Source organism: Macaca nemestrina, chromosome 1 (assembly GCF_043159975.1).
Source record: "Macaca nemestrina isolate mMacNem1 chromosome 1, mMacNem.hap1, whole genome shotgun sequence".
Taxonomy (NCBI): domain Eukaryota; kingdom Metazoa; phylum Chordata; class Mammalia; order Primates; family Cercopithecidae; genus Macaca; species Macaca nemestrina.
Genome location: NC_092125.1, coordinates 149,555,201 through 149,573,771, shown reverse-complemented (window position 1 = coordinate 149,573,771; position 18,571 = coordinate 149,555,201). Strand labels below are relative to the sequence as shown.

General features: G+C 38.8%; 1 long non-coding RNA gene across 4 annotated transcripts; it reads left to right on the top strand.

Annotated features, from left to right (window-relative positions):
* The first annotated feature begins 215 nt into the window (after positions 1 to 215).
* On the top strand, positions 216 to 18,333 carry LOC112426888 (uncharacterized). Of its 4 annotated transcripts, XR_011619405.1 has the most exons (4): positions 216 to 348; positions 1,137 to 1,192; positions 9,903 to 10,020; positions 10,098 to 11,252. It is a non-coding gene; the product is annotated as an uncharacterized lncRNA (long non-coding RNA). The 4 variants fall into 4 exon arrangements; XR_011619406.1 differs by lacking the exons at positions 216 to 348; positions 1,137 to 1,192; positions 10,098 to 11,252 and adding exons at positions 2,003 to 2,161; positions 17,882 to 18,333; XR_003018273.2 differs by lacking the exons at positions 216 to 348; positions 1,137 to 1,192 and adding an exon at positions 2,003 to 2,161 and having other exon boundaries at positions 10,098 to 11,220.
* Positions 18,334 to 18,571: the final 238 nt, after the last annotated feature.

The window sequence follows — 18,571 nt, the reverse complement described above, 5'->3', positions numbered from 1 at the left end:
TGTTCGAGCTTTCCCGCGCCACACACCCCCCTCCCCTTTTGCCTTGGTCCCGCTCGGGGCTCCTTTAGAACGCGGCAAACAGAGGACTTAGCAACGCGAGCGCCTGGGCGGCGCCCCTCCTCAGAGATGCGAGAGGCGTTGGCCTCAGCGCCTCCTCCCACCTCTCGCTACCTCCCGGCCCCGAGGCGCCCAATCCCCCTGCCTGTCTGACCGCAGACATCTTCCCACAAAACGTGGAGCTTCTTGAACCTTTGAAGAGAGTCTTCAGCTCTTTTATCTAAGCATCTTTGTGAAGCAAAGAATAAACGGGTATCTGAGGCCAGCTCGAAAGTTAGGAAATGAAATCAGGTGGGGCCCCATCCCGCAGGTGCTGAGGGACAGCTCGGACCTAGAGTTCCTGCTAAGCAAGTGGTGAACCACGGCAGTTGTAAAAATTGTAGATTTAGAAAGCCATTTCGAGATAAAGATTTACAAAAGATTATTGCAGAAATTAAAGAATATTTGAGGTTCACTGTTCACCATTTTAGAGTTGAGTGTCTTGAAAACGGGAAGGCAATCATGTCTTCTCATAAAATGAATTGTATAGAACTGGAAGGAGTCCCAACACATGAATTCCTTAGACTTTTGTGGTCCCTGCTTCTGTCACACCGGGCTCACACAGGTTTATTTCAGACCATGGTGAAGATCAGGACAAGTGTACAGTTTTCCCTGTAGAAAAAAAGAAAAGATAGAACAGAATTGGCAACTACCTATAAAATGTGATTAAACGTAGAAAAAAAAAAAAAGGACCCTCCCAGTGCATCCCAAATAAAATTTCATAATTTAAAGTTTTGTCCTTTATTGAGTAAATCAACATAAATTCAGCACTTTCTATAGACCATAGTACTGAGAATAGTCTCATTTTCATTTCTTCATTTATTCTTCTAAAAAATCCTGTGAGATTGGTAACCTGCAATAGACCTCCATAAAACCTTGCCAGCAATAGGAACTGATCTGCCCAGTGAGGGCATATTCTCATAAAGGACACTGGTGAGAAACTGGGCTCCGGGTTTGTCGTGCTGGGTTAAAATCTCACGATCATAAGCTGCAGAGCAGACATTGCCACCTGGAGTTTTTGACTTGTTCCTTTCTCCTAGAATGCCTCTGGGAACGGTATACATTAAACCATGTCACATCTGATTGCAACTTGAATGTGAGTCTGTTTATCCTTCCTTTGTGAGAAGGGGTTTTAGAGTGGAGAGGGGGCAGTTAGGTGTCTAGGGTAGGCACCACCCTGAGGCAAAAAGAGTGATCAGAAAGAAGAAGCTGGACTTCACACAGAACTAACCGAACATCAGTATCACAATACACTGTCAGGGTCACATGAGGGTGAAGAGGAATTCTCCACTGCCTTCTTGTTAATCATCTTTACATCATCATTTTCACTATATTACACTTTGCTTTACACTACGCATACACTATTACCGTGTTACATGTTATCACTCTTCCATTCCCGGAAGGGTCAAGAATTTTTCAATGAACCTATTATCATGGATCCTCATATACCTTATCAAAAAAAATGTTTAAGTAACAGAGGTATTAGTAACACTTAACATCACCTCAAGAAAGCTTTTTGAGAAATCAGGAATAAAATTAAATTGTTTCCGTATGATATGACATTGTTATTATGTTAATGGTTGTTGTAAAAGTTCACACATCAGCACCAGCACAACAGAAATCCCCAAAGCTCCATGTTGCCAGGGAGCTGGAGCATTGGATCCCCAGTGACCAGACTGGCCTCAGGCTCAGAAATGTGTGATTCTTCTCTCCATGTGCAGTTGTTTCTCTTTCAAAGGCAACAACAGGAACAGAACACAGGTGGATGAGGTGTCTTCTGAATTAGTGCTTTATGTCAGATGTCAGATGTCAGATGATAGGGATATAGAAAGGGATTTAGAACCTTATGATTTGTGGTCCTGATGGGCCTGTGACATCTGCAGCAATCTATTTGTTTAAGTTGACATTGTTAGAACATACGTTTCTGAATGAAGAGAGGGGAATTTTTGTGCTGGCAGCCTTGGGAAATTGTCAAAAGAAGTGGAAGGAATGGTGTGACGCCTGCATTCCCTGCTTTCCTCAAAGTCCTCACATGGTTTTGAGCCTGCTGTGGAAAGAACTTAGGGTCAGAAGCTAAATAATCATCTTCCCCACAGATGACTTTGTGAAATTTAAGTTATAAGAAGTACTACTTTAGGCCTGGTGACAAAGGATAGCGCAGAGCTGGCAAGACAGTCATTCTCTCACCCAACCTGCAATAGACCTCCATACAGCCTTGCCAGCAATAGGAACTGATCTGCCCAGTGAGGCCACACTGGTGGCCAATACAGGGTCAAGGTAACTTAAGTAGGAGCCCAAAGCAGTAAAGCAGGAGTGTTATTACTCCTGAGCACCTGAAAGACACTGCTGAGGATTTCTTGCCCCAAATGATGGAGCCTAGGGAGGCAGTGCAGGGTCAAGGGAATGATTATTAAACTTAAGATGATTGTTAAACCTTATTTAGGCACCGATATTAACATAAACTCATTTGTATTCACAAACTAGCGTGATCTGGGAACATTCCAATATTACTTTTTAAATGATACTAATAAGAAGAGAGCTAGAGAGAAAGATAATACTTAATGCCTTTGATAAAACTTCACTGGAGCCACATAATGTTAAATCTTGATGCAAGATATTCAATTACCTGCTATGTGTTGGTCTCTTACTAAAGCATGTGGTGACATTAACCTCTCAACTTACTCTTGCTGAAGAGAGTGTTTAATCGTGTTGTTTCTGTTTGCATTTAGCTAACACTCATTAAACCATTAGTGTTTGAGTGAGTAACTAGTATTATGTGAAGTAAGTCGTATCATCACTCCCATTTTATAAATGAAGAAACTGAGAATTACAAGGGTGTATTAATTTGTGAAAGGTAGCACATCTGGAAAGAGACAAAGCTGGATTTCAAACTCTAACCAACACATGACATGAATATCAGCATACTTTTATTGTCTCCTGCTATGGAGAACAACATGTACATTGCATGTGTCTCTGCAGTAGAAAATCTATTTTTCACTTATTTTTAAAAACCTGTTTTCAACTCTCATTTCTAAGAGGAAATGAGTCATTTCCCACAGAAGATTTAAATGACAGTCTTCCCAATGGAAACACTGGATACCCTTTTCTAGGTTTCTGTGCTCAGAAAAGAGACCCTGAATTTAAGAGTAAGTGAACCCTGTAGCATAAACTTGACCAGTGGTGCCTAAAATTCTTGCTACAAAATTATGATTGCAGGAACTCTTGCATGAGACTCTGGAAACTAGATCCTTAAGAAGTTCTGTAGGTCGTTCTAACATACAGCCAAGCTTGACCAGACCATACTGGACAAAAATAATATGGGGCCTACAAAAAAAAAATTCAGCCTTCTAGACTTAACCCCTTACTCCCATCTTTTATTGAGAAGGAAATGAGAGGCTGGTATTTAAAACCTACTTTATGTAATTTTACATTTATCATATAAAATGCATTTATTAAAGGGCTTAGAATTTTTTCTCAGTGTTGTTTTGATCATTCTCAACAAATCTTCAAAGAGCCCCAAATTTAAAATGATACTCATTCAAAATTACTTTTATGTATAGATATTAGACTTTAGGCCCTTTTTAATTATTATATGGCATTTTATATAAGACAAAAAGCAGTATTGCGTTAGACTTTTTTATTAATTTTTGGAGAATTTACATAACAGTAAGTAATTTCATCCAAGAAGATAAGCTTTTCTAGTTTATATTTTTTCATTTCCCAGTCATATTTTTATAATTTTGCTTATATATGTTCTCTAACTTTCCTACCAAATTTATACCAAATTTTGTACAGCACTTGTATTCTGAATGAAATGTTCTTTCCATTTCCTTTTCTAGGGGCTTTTACCAGAACAGAGAGATGACTCTTTCTGTAATGTATTTTGTATTCATGCGGTGCACCAAATTATCTTATTACTTGTTTTTTCATGAGTCCTTTGGATTTTCTAAGAAAACAGGCATATCAGCAATATCAAGAACTTTGTTTCTGGCTGGGCACAATGGCTTATGCCTTAATCCCAACACTTAGGAAGGCCGACGTGAAAGGGACACTTGACCCCAAGGAATTTGAGACCAGCCTGGGTGACATAAGGAGATCTGTCTCTACAAAAAATAAAAAATTAGCTGGGCATGGTGACGCCTGCTTACAGTCCCAGCTACTCAGCAGGCCAATGTGGGAAGATCCCTTAGTCCAGGAGTTCAAGGCTGCAGTGAGCCTTGATCACACCACTGTGCTCCACCCCGAGCAACAGAGTGAGACTGGTTATAAAATATATAAAAATACATATATATATATATATATATATTATAATTTATACCAGTTATTTTATTTATATTTCTTAGAATCACTAATGTAAGTGACTGTGGTGATGCCTGATTCCAGATTTTAAGTGAACGATTTAATTTTTGTGATTTAGGATGATGTTAGCCATTGGGCTTTCCTTTATTATATAAGAATTTTTTTCTGATTCTATTTTGCTTAGAGTCACTTGACTTTTATCTGATGCCTTTTCACAACTTGTTGATAATGGTTGGGCTTTTTTCCCTTTAATTTTTAATGTAATCAATATGTAACTAGATTTCCTGATATTGAACCGCCTTTTCATTCCTCTAATAAAGCCTATTTTTTCATGCCATGTTATTCTTGTGATTCATTCCTCTATTGTATTCTCTGTTATTTAAACATTTGGTGGCTATATTCAGAAATGAAATTAGCCTGTACTTTTAATTGTTGTTTTACTCCTTCTTAGGCCTTGGTACTCAAGTTATTCTGGCTTCATGAAGTTAACTGGAGAACTTTCCATTTTTTTTTCTAAGACTTACAATAGTTTAAATAATATTGGAATTATCTGTTCTTTAATAGTTAGATTAAAAATTCAGCTGTGAATTCATCTGCCTGCAGCCTTCTTCAATAGCAGATCATTAATCACTTCTCCAGGCTCTTCTGTAATAATTGGTCTATTCAAGTTTTTCACTTCTGTGTCAGTTGTGATCATGTATATTTTCCTAGGAATGTATTCACTTCTTCTAGGTTTTATTTTTCTAATGTGTTGCTAGAATCATCTTTAGTATTTACTTAGAATTCTTTTACTCTCTTTCCTACTTTCACACAATTGATCATGTCTAATTTTGATCTTATCTTTTCCTTAGCAGGTTCACATGATGTTTATTTTATTGGTCTTTTTAAAGAAGCAATCTTTGAATTTACCATTCTTTTCTACCATTTTATCTATCTTAATAATTTCATTATTGATACCCTCTTCAGAGTTTCTTTTGTTTTGTTTTTGCTATTGTTGTTGTTCTTGCATGGACTCATTACTTACTTAATGCCTTTGTACTCACCTTTCTGCTTCCATAATTAAAGGCAACACATTTTCCTCTGAGTTCAGTTTTTGCTGTACCCCACTGTTTTTAGAGTGTTTGATTTGTCAATGTTTCTTTACATTTACATATTCTTTAATTTCCTCTATCATACAAGATTTGTCTTATTATGTGCTTCTTTATTTCCAATCTATTTTATTGGACTGTGGTGAGAGGACATAACCTATAAGCTTTCTACTTCTTTGAATTTGGTTTTCCTTTCAACTAAGCACATGATTTGTTTTGTAAAAGTTTTAGGGAAATATGAAATATATTTATATATGTGTCTGTGTGTGGGAGGTGGTGGGTGAGTGGGTGGAGGTGTGTTTATATACGTGTGTGTGTGTGTCTGTGTGTATTCAAGGAATAAATGTTCTATATTAATATGTGCTCATGCCTGTAATCCCAACACTTTGAGATGCCAAGGCAGGAGCAAACCTTGAAGGCAGGAGTTCAAAACCAACCTAAGCAACAAAGTGAGACTCTGTTTCTACAAAAAAATTGGGACACCTGTAGTCCCATTTACTTGGGAGACTGAGGTGGAAGGATCCCTTGAGCCCAGAAGTTCGAAGTTACACTGAACGACGATCGCACCACTGCACTCAGTCTGGGTGACAGAGTGAGACCCTATCTCAAAAAAAAAGTGCCATAGTCTGAAAGTTTATGTACCCCAAAAATTCATATGTTGAAACCTAATTATCAATGTGATTTTGTTAGAAGGTAGGGCCATTGGAAGATGATTAGGTCATGAGGGCAGAGCCCTCATGAATGAAATTAATTCCTTATAAAAGAGGCCCCAGCCAGCTGCCCTGCCCTGCCCATCATGTGAGGACACCAGGGAGAAAGCATCATATATGAACCAGAAAGCATGCCTTCTGCTGGCACCTTGACCTTGAACTTTCCAGCCCCAGAAAGTGGTATTTTGTTATAGCAGCCTGAATGGACTATGACAACGTTTAACATGTCAAGTTTAGTAATTGTATTACTCACTTACTCTATGTTGTCTCCATAGCTTTTCTTTTTTTGAAACGGAGTCTCGCTCTGTCGCCCAGGCTGGAGTGCAGTGGCCGGATCTCAGCTCACCGCAAGCTCCGCCTCCCGGGTCTATGCCATTCTCCTGCCTCAGCCTCCCAAGTAGCTGGGACTACAGGCGCCCGCTACCACGCCCGGCTAGTTTTTTTTGTATTTTTTAGTGGAGACGGGGTTTCACCGTGTTAGCCAGGATGGTCTCGATCTACTGACCTTGTGATCCACCCGTCTCGGCCTCCCAAAGTGCTGAGATTACAGGCTTGAGCCACTGCGCCCGGCCAGCTTTTCTTTTTTTGTCAAAATTATTTCATTCCTGGGAGAGACACCCTGAAAAATCCAGAACAATTATTTTTATCATGCTCTTTAATTTCCTTTTTTAAATTTAAATAAAATGTCCCCTTGCCGTCCTAAAAGTTTGGCTTATTTAGTTTTTTAATTTTGTTTGCTAAAAACAGAACATATAATCCATTTGATAATATCTTTCCTTATATTACTTAGAGCTTTAACCTTCTATTCTGCATTGTTTGCTATTAAAATTGCCTCTGTTCATATTTTTCTGTGCTTCTCCATTGTTTGGTTTGGTTCTTCTTTTATCTTCAGCCTCTTTTATTACTGTATTTTAGGTATGCATTTTTCAAAAAACATGAATCTACTTTTTTAAATAAAAGCCTTTTTTAAAGCCTTTTTTTAATAAGAGAGTATCACGTTTTGTGAAATGCCTGATATGTGTAACTTTATTCTTCCCATCTTACTTTGTACTTATCTTGTTTTTCCTGTTACATTTTTTATGGTTGCCAGTCTGATCAAGTTTCATTAATTCCCCTTTCTACTCATTTATCTGCAAGCTTGCTAGGATTTTTTTGTTTCATAAATTGTTATCTTCCCTTCCCTTGCTCTTATAATAAGATAGTATTACCAGACCATCATATGAAAGAAAGATATTATTTTCCTAATAGTTGTATTAGTCCGTTTTTATACTGCTATGCAGTTTTCATACTGCTATAGAGAACTGCCTAAGACTGGGTAATTTATAAAGGAAAGAGTTTTAACTAATGCACAGTTCAGCATGGCTGGGGAGGCCTCAGGAAACTTACAATCATTGCAGGGGGGGATGTCAAAACGTCCTTCTTCGCGTGGCAGCAGCAAAGAAAAGTACCAAGGGAAGGTCGGAGGAAAGCCCCTAATAAAACCGTCAGATCTGGTGAGAAGTCAACCCCTATTATGAGAACAGCAGGGAGGTAACCACCCTGATATTTCACTTACCTCCCACCAGTTCCCTCCCAATGACTCATGCGGATTATGGGAACTACAAGATGAGATTTGGGTGGGGACACAAAGCCAAACCATATCACGGGTTCTATATTTCCCCTCTTTCCTCCATTTGAAAAGACAAGTCTTGTAGAATATTTTCACTTTCTTCCTTTTTCAACATTCTTTCTCTCCTATCCTTCAGCTCTACTTCTCTCTTCATCATGGTCCATCTCTAAAGATTTCTATTCTGGTCTATTTACTGTTAGTTTAGGCCTTTTTTAATGGATTTTGCTGTGATGAGATACTAAGTAATAAGTTGTTTCTTGTGTATCTATGAATATTTTTATTTTATGTTGAGAGGTGAATGATATCCTGTCCAGGTACTGAATCCTTTGGTTAGGGTCCAATTCTTAAACTATGGATACTAGTTAATTTTTGTTTCTAGCTTCCATTATTACAAATGTGAAATCTGACGCAAGTCTAATACTTTTTCATTGTAGATAATTTGTTCTTATTGCTTGAAACTTGTGAGTTTTTCCCTATATCATTAACATTCAAGAATTCTACCACAAGGGCCAGGTGTGGTAGCTAACACCTGTACACCAACACTTTGGGAGGCCTAGGTGGGAGGATCATTTGAGGCCAGGAGTTCAAGACCAGCCTGGGCAACATAGTGAGACCCTATCTCTAAGCGGGGAGAGAGAGAGAGAGAGAGAAGAATTTTACCACACTTAGGTCTTAAACTAGGAAATTTTCTTCTGGTTATTTTAAATTATTGCCTTTTGAAATTTAAAACATGCTCTCATTTCTTTTTGAGGTTCATGCTCTTTTGCCTTATGCTTTGAAGTATTTATCAGACCTTGATCTTTCAGACCTTTAGTTGAGATTTCTATAGAGACTATCCTGTCCTTAGTTCTTTCTGTGAATTTTTTATTTGGGAAGCCATGTTTTCAGTTTCAGAAAGAATTATTTATGCTACTCTTTAACAGTAATTCAAGTTGTCACTATCCCCTTTAACTCTAACAGTTATTTGTTTGCTCTGATTACTGCTCTTCTCTGAGCCATTGGATAGGTTATTTTTCTATATCAGTTCATTGGAGCTCAGATGCTTAATGACAGGAATCTCACAGACAGTGAAAGATAAAGCCCTCTCCACCTACAGTTGAAAGCAGAGAAGCCACCAGACCCTGCTCCAGGTCTTGAAGGAAACTTTCCTACTCTCAAGTCTCCTGATACTTTCGGAGCCTGAGAAACAGGAAGATCTAGTCTTCCCGCACAGTTCTTTCTTGGCCTTGTGAAGAAGGTATGGAGATCTGAGCCAACATTGTCTTCTATCCAAAGATCTACAGATCTCTAACCACCCAGCATTCCCTAGGCTCCAGTGCTCTTTGTCCTCACTAAGTCCCTGATATTGCTCTTTGCCGATCCTTTGGGAGACAAAGCATTGGACCAGGTTCCATCTGCTAGAATCCCAACAGATCCTGAGACCTCACTTCTACCCAGTTGCACATGGAAGCCAGCTGCCACTAGACTTCTGAGAGACAGACACCTTAGAGCTGAGGATGAAGGGAGCTGCGTTTGTGTCAACATATGACCCAATCTTCCTTAGGCCTAACTGTGTTTTTCTATAACTCAAATTAACTTTTGTTTGAATCTCCCCTCCACCAGGCCATGAAGATTTAGTCCCAGTCAATATTTACCCAGAATGGTGGTTCTATGGTTCTTACATGATGGATGCTGAGATGTGGAGGCAGAAGTAAAAAAAATCTAATCTGCATGATCTATTTTACTACCTACATAGAGCCAGGCTGTCTGTATTAGTTATTATTGCATGTTGCATGTTCTAACACCTATTTTCATCTTATAAAAAAGATACATAAAGAACAATGAAGCTAGCATTTACAGAGCTCTAGGTAGTCCATGCTTTGAAGATAAGTTAGGGCTTGTCTGGAAGACTAATGTCTGCCAAGAATATATCTGAATAAGGGTCTGAGGAGTTTCCCGGTTAAAAAAAAAAAAAAAAAAAAAAAAAAAAACCAGAACTCATTCTAAGGGATAAAAGGGCAGGCACACAAATTTGTTTCAATAACCATGACTTTGTGCCAGAAGGAAGGGATGATTTGAATAGAGTTGGATATCTATTGCTCACAATGTCCTCCATCCCAGCTCCCAGGTTTAAGTCCTTGGAAGATGTTAGTCCAGCAACACTAAAGAGCCCGTTTTATTGGAAACTCAGTAAGACACGGAAAGCACAAAACACCTGGGAACTCCATGACAAAGATGGGTGAGTCTTTTTGTTTAATTTTTGGGTTGTTGCTGTTTATTTGTTCTAATTTCAGTTGTTCCCATTTCTGTGAGCAGTAACTTATCATTGACATTAGGAGCACCAGCAAACTAGGGGAGAAGTGGCACAGGAGGCAGCAGCAGACTCTGATTTCCTGGAATCTCAAGCAGAGGGGAGACTCATGATCCTCCATGGTGAACGAGCATCCTGAGTTGAGCAATTCCCCATCAGCCCCATTCCTCTCCCTGAAATAACTAGAGAACATGCTAAGTGGAACTCAAGATATCTCAGAAGATACAGAAAGAACCAAGGTTAACAACTGGTAGTTACTGTGTCTCCATTTACCCCCAACAGCTGAAGTTTGAGGAAACATAATTTTATAATCAAAATCCAACCATGAAGGAAACTTGGTCCCATAAGAAATCAATAATTGGACCAAGGATTAAACTAATTCATCTAGCTCATAACCCATAATGTGATTTATGGAAGGAAAGACTCAAATTACAAACAAAGCACATGAAAAAGGCAAACCCTTAAATATTTGTTCTACTGATTATGGCTTTATGATTTTTATGGTACATTGTGAGGACTACACACTCGTTAGTCCCTCAGGCAAAGAGTGATCTCTGATCTTCTGCATGGCTCCCATACTCAGCTGATATGATCTGAAGAAGGAACATGGCTCTTCTTATCCACTGCAATCTTCACTTCTTCAGTCTTTCAGGGATGTGGCTTAAGGCTTTCTGTTTGTTACTCCCAGCAATGGATACCATCTTTTTATAACTGTAATTTGCAAGTCTGATTATTTTAAGAGTGAGACTAAAATTTCTGGTTGATAATTATAGTAAGTCAATGTGTGTTAATAACAGGACTCAGTGCATCAAATTTTTCTTCATTAAAAAAATGTAAGCAATTAAACCTAAATCACCCACAGAAGCTACAGGCTTGGTAGATTATTATAGTAAAATAGCTAAGAATGATAGTTATTTTTTACTGAACTTTCAGTAAGCACAATACTCTGTACAAAATACTTCATTTAATTCTCATTAGAAGGTCATGTTACATCCAACTTATAGATAAGGAAAGTAAAATTTTCAATTTATCAAACAACTTCCTCAGGTTACAAAGCAAAGTGAGATTCAAAACTCAATTTGTCTAAATCCATTTCTTTCTGATTTCTGGCTTATCTTCCTCATTAAGGAAGAGAAACCAGTATAGTTCATCACATTTGGGGACTCAAGTATTCCAGACATACAATATTTCATCCTCAGGCCAATTCCTTAGGAAAATCATTCCATTTGCCAAGAGAATAATACAACATTAAACTTGCTAGCATTTTGGTTCACTCTCAGATTCCAAGATAATTTTATTAGAAGCACAAGGAATGAAATCCTGACTCACAATAAATAATCCCATCAAATGTAGTTCTGTACTACCTTTGACCTTACTCTTTTGCCTTAAGTCACTGCCAAGACTAATATAGATCTCATAATATTCTCAGGCATAGAAAACAATCATTGAAATTCATCTAATTATAAGAAGAAAAAGAAGTAATTTTACAATATACAGAGCATTTGTTTTCCAAAATCTAAGCTATCACTTTTCCTTAAAGTATCATATAATAATCCACATGATGATTTTGCATTTTCAGTGTGTGAAATAGTTACCCTAGTATTATTCGCTACCTTCCCTTATTACTCATTGCCAAAACAAAAGATAAGCATTTTACACATTCATTATTACCTAAATATTCAAGAATAAAACCAAGAAATAAAGCACAAAAAAATAGTAATTTAATTAATATATGTTCTTTATTTGGTGTTTGTTTGTCTGTAATTCCAACAATAACATTGCCTTTCATATAACAAATACCAAATAAATGTTTGTTGAGTGAATGAATGAATGAATGAATGAATGAATGGATGAAATCTGGATTACAACTAATTGAAATCTGTAGGCCTACTGCAAAATTATTTTGTCTGACCTACCCAGAATCCATTCACATTACTCCAGTGATATAACAACTATCTTGGTATGTTACCTATTCTCCATTGTGTCTTCCTGAAACCAATGGATAAGCGTGAGGACTAAGCTGGTTATCAGAAATACTCCCAAGACTTTAAATCTGGAGTACCTGGGAGAGCTGGAGTTCATTCCTTTTAGTCAAGGTACCCTAACAAGATAGTTAAAATAATCCTTGTTGACTAGACCCTTGAAAGTATCCTGGTTCTTGTGTAATTTTTAACCTTTTTCTGTTTATTGTTTGTTTCTTTTTTTTCTTTTTTTTTTTTTTTTTTGAGACGGAGTCTCGCTCTGTCGCCCAGGCTGGAGTGCAGTGGCGCGATCTCGACTCACCGCAAACTCCGCCTCCCGGGTTCACGCCATTCTCCTGCCTCAGCCTCCTGAGTAGCTGGGAGTACAGGCGCCCGCCACTACACGCAGCTAATTTTTTATTATTTTTGGTAGAGACGGGGTTTCACCGTGTTAGCCAGGATGGTCTCAATCTCCTGACCTCGTGATCCGCCCGCCTCAGCCTCCCATAGGGCTGGGATTACAGGCATGAGCCACCGCACCCGATCGTTTCTTTCTTTTAAGAGACAGGGTCTCACGGTATTGCCCAGACTGGAGTGCAGTGGCACAATCACAGTTCACTGTAACCTCAAACCCCTAGGCTCAAGTGATCCTCCCACCTCAGCTTCCCAAGTAGCTAAGACTATAGGCACATGCCACCACATCCAGCTAATTGTTTTTTAATGTTTTCACAGAGATGGGATCTTGCTATGTTGACCAGGCTGTTCTCAAACTCCTGGTCTCAAGGAATCCTCCCATCTCAGCCTCTTATAATGCAGAGATTACAAGTGTGAGCCACAGCCGCTGGCCTGAACCTCTTTCTTTCACTTACCTGTGGGTTTGGTTAGTGCTCCAATATCAATATAAGGGTCTTTTTAGCTTAAGTTATCCAGAACTGATTTCTATTACTTAAAACTGAAGAATGAAAAATTTCAGTTTCCTTTTAAGATATTTGATACAAAGTTAGTGTGGTAAGGATTATCACACTAAGTCTAAAAACACGGAAAAAGCTGATTAATCTATAAAAGCATAACCTGCCCCAAGCACTTCAGAAAACTACAATCACTAGGCAACTGAATTGAGTAACCTGAATTCCAAAGCAAGACAGATTCCTTCAAAAAGAGACGGAGCACATGAACCTTTAGACCTCTGGCAAAGTATGGGAAAAACTGGTGGTCATCATATAAGTGGGTAATCAAAAATGATCTAAAATAAATGTAAAATAAAATTAAGCCATATATAGGACAGCATGTGAGTTTGGGATAATTGAGCATCTCAGAAACAAAGAGAGACTTCACTCGCACTTGGACTTTTTTTCACAGCCCACCGCAGGGCGCTCACAAAAAGAATGAGGTCTGAAAGGCTCACCTCACTGGCTCAGGTGTGAAGGAAGTGATTGGTGACTGTTAGGGGATGGGCACAAGACCTGACTTGCTTTTGGTTCCTTTTCTTCTATGAAGCAAACACCTTAAATAACTGGGAAAGGAGCAGCAAACCTTCTTTCCTGCAACCAAAGGCCCATTTCACAGGGAAAGAGTAGAACCAAAATGCATCTCCCTCTTGGGGAGAGGCAAGAAACCATCTTAGGCCCTGTGTCTTGTACCCCTACTAATGAGAAGTCTGCTGGCAGTGGAGGAGAGGCAGGATACTCCCGCACAAAACCAATCCCAGAACAAGACAGTTTCACTGCCACTTGGAGGCCATGCAAGAATAGTGAGAAAGTGCCACCCTGAAGGTCAGCTGCACAAGGCCTGACTAAGAATGAAGCTGGAACAGGACAACAGGGAGCTCCTCCCTGGAACAGCATTATACCATTGAAGAAGGGGAAGCAAGAGTATAGAGAGTAATTCTCTCTGCAGCGCAGGTGTGCAAAAATGACTGAAAGCTGAGGGAGGAGCAAAAACAATGAAAGAAAATACTTTTTTCTATCCCAAGGAGTACAAGGTAGTAGTAGCACAACTACTTAAGGAATTTGAAGACTGTGGTGCACTGAAAGCAACAAATGAAAGACAATACCCAAATCCAACTCAACACCTAACTAGATTGACCCAACTCCACACTAATGGCCTGACAGGAGAAGAGGCATGAACATATCCAGAAGTTAATACTGTTTACCTTCCTCAGTAAGGTCGGGAGTTCAAGACCAGCCTCACCAACATGGAGAAACCGCGTCTCTACTAAAAATACAAAATTAGTTGGGTGTGGTGGCGCATGCCTGTAATCCCAGCTACTCAGGAGACTGAGGCAGGAGAATCGCTTGAACCCAGGAGGTGGAGGTCGCGGTGAGCCTGGATTGCACCATTGCACTCCAGCCTGGGCAACAAGAGCGAAACTCCATCTCAAAAATAAAACAAACAAACAAAACAACAACAATAACAACAAACCATTTATAAAACCCAAAAATTTAAGCTGCCTGTAATCTCATCTCACAAGAGATGAGCTAGGGGCAAAAGCTCTCTCTATTCCTTTACCTGAAAAAAAATATCATTAATCTCCCCATTAATGACTTCAGTAAAATGATGTCAGAGGAGCAATTCAATAATATCTCAACCTGCATTAATTGGAGATATATATATATATAGGAGGGGTAAAAATAAATTGGCTTCTTAGGATTCTCAGAAAATGAATACTAGAAAATACAGTAGAATTGGAGCAAGATCTGAATCATCTCCAAGATGAATTAAAGGAGACCCATCTGCTATCCCTAGACTAGACACACCTGATTGTAGAGTGGTCGTATAGTCCTGACAGACTGGCAGCTGTCAATGAGTCTTATTTGACTGGTCATCTTAAAAACCTGGAAATATAGACTTTTAAAAATAATGAGCAATCATAATATTGTTTTACTGTACCAGGTTTTTGAGCTAATATTTTTTTGCCAAACTGAAAATTTAATATGAGAATCATGTCATTTTCTGTTAATAGAGTATTTTTAAATGTATATAGTGGTTAGTTTTTTAAATAATTTGCATTGAGCCAAACATACCATTATACAAACTTTTGAATGTAACAAGTGAGATAAAAGAGTATAAATAACAAGTTTTGCAGTATTTACACTTGTATAGGAACTACTGCCAAATGGTGTTAAAGAAAATAAATTTGCAGTTATAATGAAACTATAAATTCTGCATACTGATGAGGACTTTAATGTTTTTCAAAGTTTTGTATATTTTCAATACAAATTATGACTGCATCTTTTCATAGAGTAATTTATGAAGTATGACATGCTTTCATGTAATAATCATGTTTTCTAGTTTTGTATTTGATGTTTTGACATATGGGGACTTGCTGACCCTAGAAGGGCAGCCCCTCCCAGGGATAGCTAGTTCTTAGATGGCATGCAGCTCACCTGCCTGCACATCTCTCATGTAGGAACCAAACAATCCTCACCTACCTCCTTTAACAGCGTCTTACACCCAGTACCACTATTCACCTACCCTAGTCAACCCAGATTCAAGTACCAGACAACTAAGGACAATGCTATGCCCCGGAGACTGTGGAAATAATTTAAACTAGCCAATCCTAAACTTACTAACCAACCATGGTACTTCCCCATATAGCCCTGTGTGGTAAGACAGCTGTTCCTCCTATGTCTAGGGACCTGTGAGTGTAAATTCTTCCTTCATGACCATCATTTCTGTGTCTTTGTGTCTTACAATACCTGATTAAAGTAAATCCTGGCTACCTGATTTCTGTGTCTATGTGTCTTACCATAACTGATTAAAGTAAATCCTGGGTACCTGATTAAAATACTGTGGATGTCACCTCACAGTAGGAGGTTTTACTAGAACAATACCAAATTTTTTAAATGTCCAGCTCAGAAAAGGCAAAAATCCCCCAAGTCAAGTTTTTCTTACTGTCTGTCTGGCTTCTTACTTTAATGAACAAATGATACAGTCGTCTTTGGTTTGCTGCAGGGAGCACTAATTAGGAGAATAAAGCCTTCCATTTTCACCGTGTACCATAACGGAAGGCCTAAAGATATAAGGTTTAAGAACACAGATGTTTTTCCCTTTTTCTCTGAACAATTTTTTTTTAGACAGAGTCTTGCTCTGTTGCCCAGGCTGCAGTGCAGGGGTAGATCTCGGCTCACTGAAGCCTCGGCCTCCCAGATTCAAGCGATTCTCCTGCCTCAGCCTCCCGAGTAGCTGGGACTACAGGCACCGGCCACCACACCTGGCTTATTTTCGTATTTTCAATAGAGATGGGGTTTCACTGCGTTGGCCACGATGGTTTTGATCTCCTGACCTCGTGATCCACCCGCCTCAGTCTCCCAAAGTACTGGGATTACAGGCATGAGCCACCACACCCGGCCTCTGAACAATTTTTTAATTCATCTTGGAGATGATTCAGATCTTGCTCCAGTTCTACCGTATTTTCTAGTATTTCTTTTCTGACAATTCTAAGAAGCCATTTTATTTTTACCCCTCCTATATATATCTCTCAAATTAATGCAAGTTGAGACATTATTGAATTGCTCCTCTATCATCATTTTACTGAAGTCATTAATGGGGAGATTAATGCTATTTTCCTTCAGGGAAAGGAGTAGAGAGAGCTTTTACCCTTAGCTCATCTCTTGTGAGATGAGATTATAGGCAGCTTAAATTTTTGGGTTTTATAAATGGTTTTTTGTTGTTGTTGTTGTTTTGTTTGTTTGTTTTATTTTTGAGATGGAGTTTCGCTCTTGTCGCCCAGGCTGGAGTGCAATGGTGCAATCCAGGTTCACCGCAACCTCCACCTCCTGGGTTCAAGTGATTCTCCCGCCTCAGTCTCCCGATTAGCTAGGATTACAGGCATGCACCACCACACTCAGCTAATTTTGTATTTTTAGTAGAGACGCGGTTTCTCCATGTTGGTGAGGCTGGTCTTGAACTCCCGACCTCAGGTAATCCACCTGCCTCAGTCTCTGAAAGTGCTGGAATTATAGGTGTGAACCACCACACCCAGCTAATAAGTGGTTTTTTTTTTTTTTTTAATGGTAACAGGACATACAGGCAATTCTTTCTTTCGTGTGTTTGCATTCTGGCATCACTCACTGGAGCACTTTGCCCCAAGGTTGTAAGAAAAGATACTCTAAATCCCCTCAAAGGACAGAGGACCAGTCTGGTGTATCCTTCCAGGTCTCTGTCCATATCTTTTCCATTTCAGAGTCACTAAAGACATGCAGTACCTTTCCATAGCTGGGGATTTTCCTGAGTGTTTTTGGGATGCCATTCTGTGAGGAGTCAGAATTATGAAACTGTGCTGTTTTTCAGCGTGGTTTTGATTGAGAGCTTTATAAAGTGATAGGTCATAATTAACATTAATCAATATTAATAATAATGTCAATGTACATATCATTTAGAAGTTTAAAAAGAGGTTGACTGAAATTAGCCAAGGAGTGTGTGCTATTATTTACACTGGGCTCTCCTATGAAAGCAGAATAAAATTTATCACATTCATTTTTGTTTTATTAAGTTGGTGCAAAAGTAATTGCAATTTTTGCATTACTTTTAATGGCAAAAACTAAGATTACTTTTGCACCAACCTAATATTTTACTATTATTTTTATAATAAATTCAAATGTATTAATACTTAAAATTTTAAATTGTATGCATTTAATTAAGTGCATTGAAATAAAATGTATCATTTTTAAGAATCCTCTGCCGCATGGTTGAGGTCTTCTGTGGGGAAGATGCTATCCAATGAATCTTTGGAACATTAAGAAAATGTATATTACAATTACCTACTTCTTTTTCCAATGAAGAGATTGATTTTGTAGAAATGATAACTGTCATCTGTTTCTAACCAGCTCAGATTCGGGACTTGGAACAGTGGTGGTCTCAACAAGTTTGTCATTTTGAATATTAAGACACTAATTATGGAATGGATCATAGCTCCTCCCTCTGCTGTATGAGTATTATTATCATATGATATCATATTATGCTCTATGAACCAATACTGAAAGACAGAAATTTCAGGTGGCTGAATCAGATTAAGAGTAAGCAAGAATAGGTTGTCAAGGAGGCACAAACATCATGAAGAAACGATGGAAGCATGGCTGCAAACACTCCAGACTTACAAACTGGGATATCTGCCTATCGAGGTGTAGAATCAGCTGGGAGAGTAGGCTGAACTGGTTGACTTGGGGGATTAAACCCTTCTTTTCATCTAATTGTTGCTTGGCCCTTGAGGAGTTGTTTTTGTGATTCCTCTATAAGTTTGTTGTCTTTCACCAGCTTATGTTTCTATCACTATCTGAAATTAAACATATTATATTAGTGTAAAGGTTATATCTTGCCTACAAAATCTGTCAATCAAGTTCACATTCCGCTAGAATGGTAACTGGGTGGCCATGGGCCCAAGTGCATTATACTGGGCTCTTGAACACGTGCTGCGGCACCCCAGGAGACGTCACACTCCTTCCACCTTCCCCTTCCTTTCCTGTTTCCCTTCTCCATCTCCCACCTGGTGGAGGGGGCAGGGTGGCACAGAAGCAAGA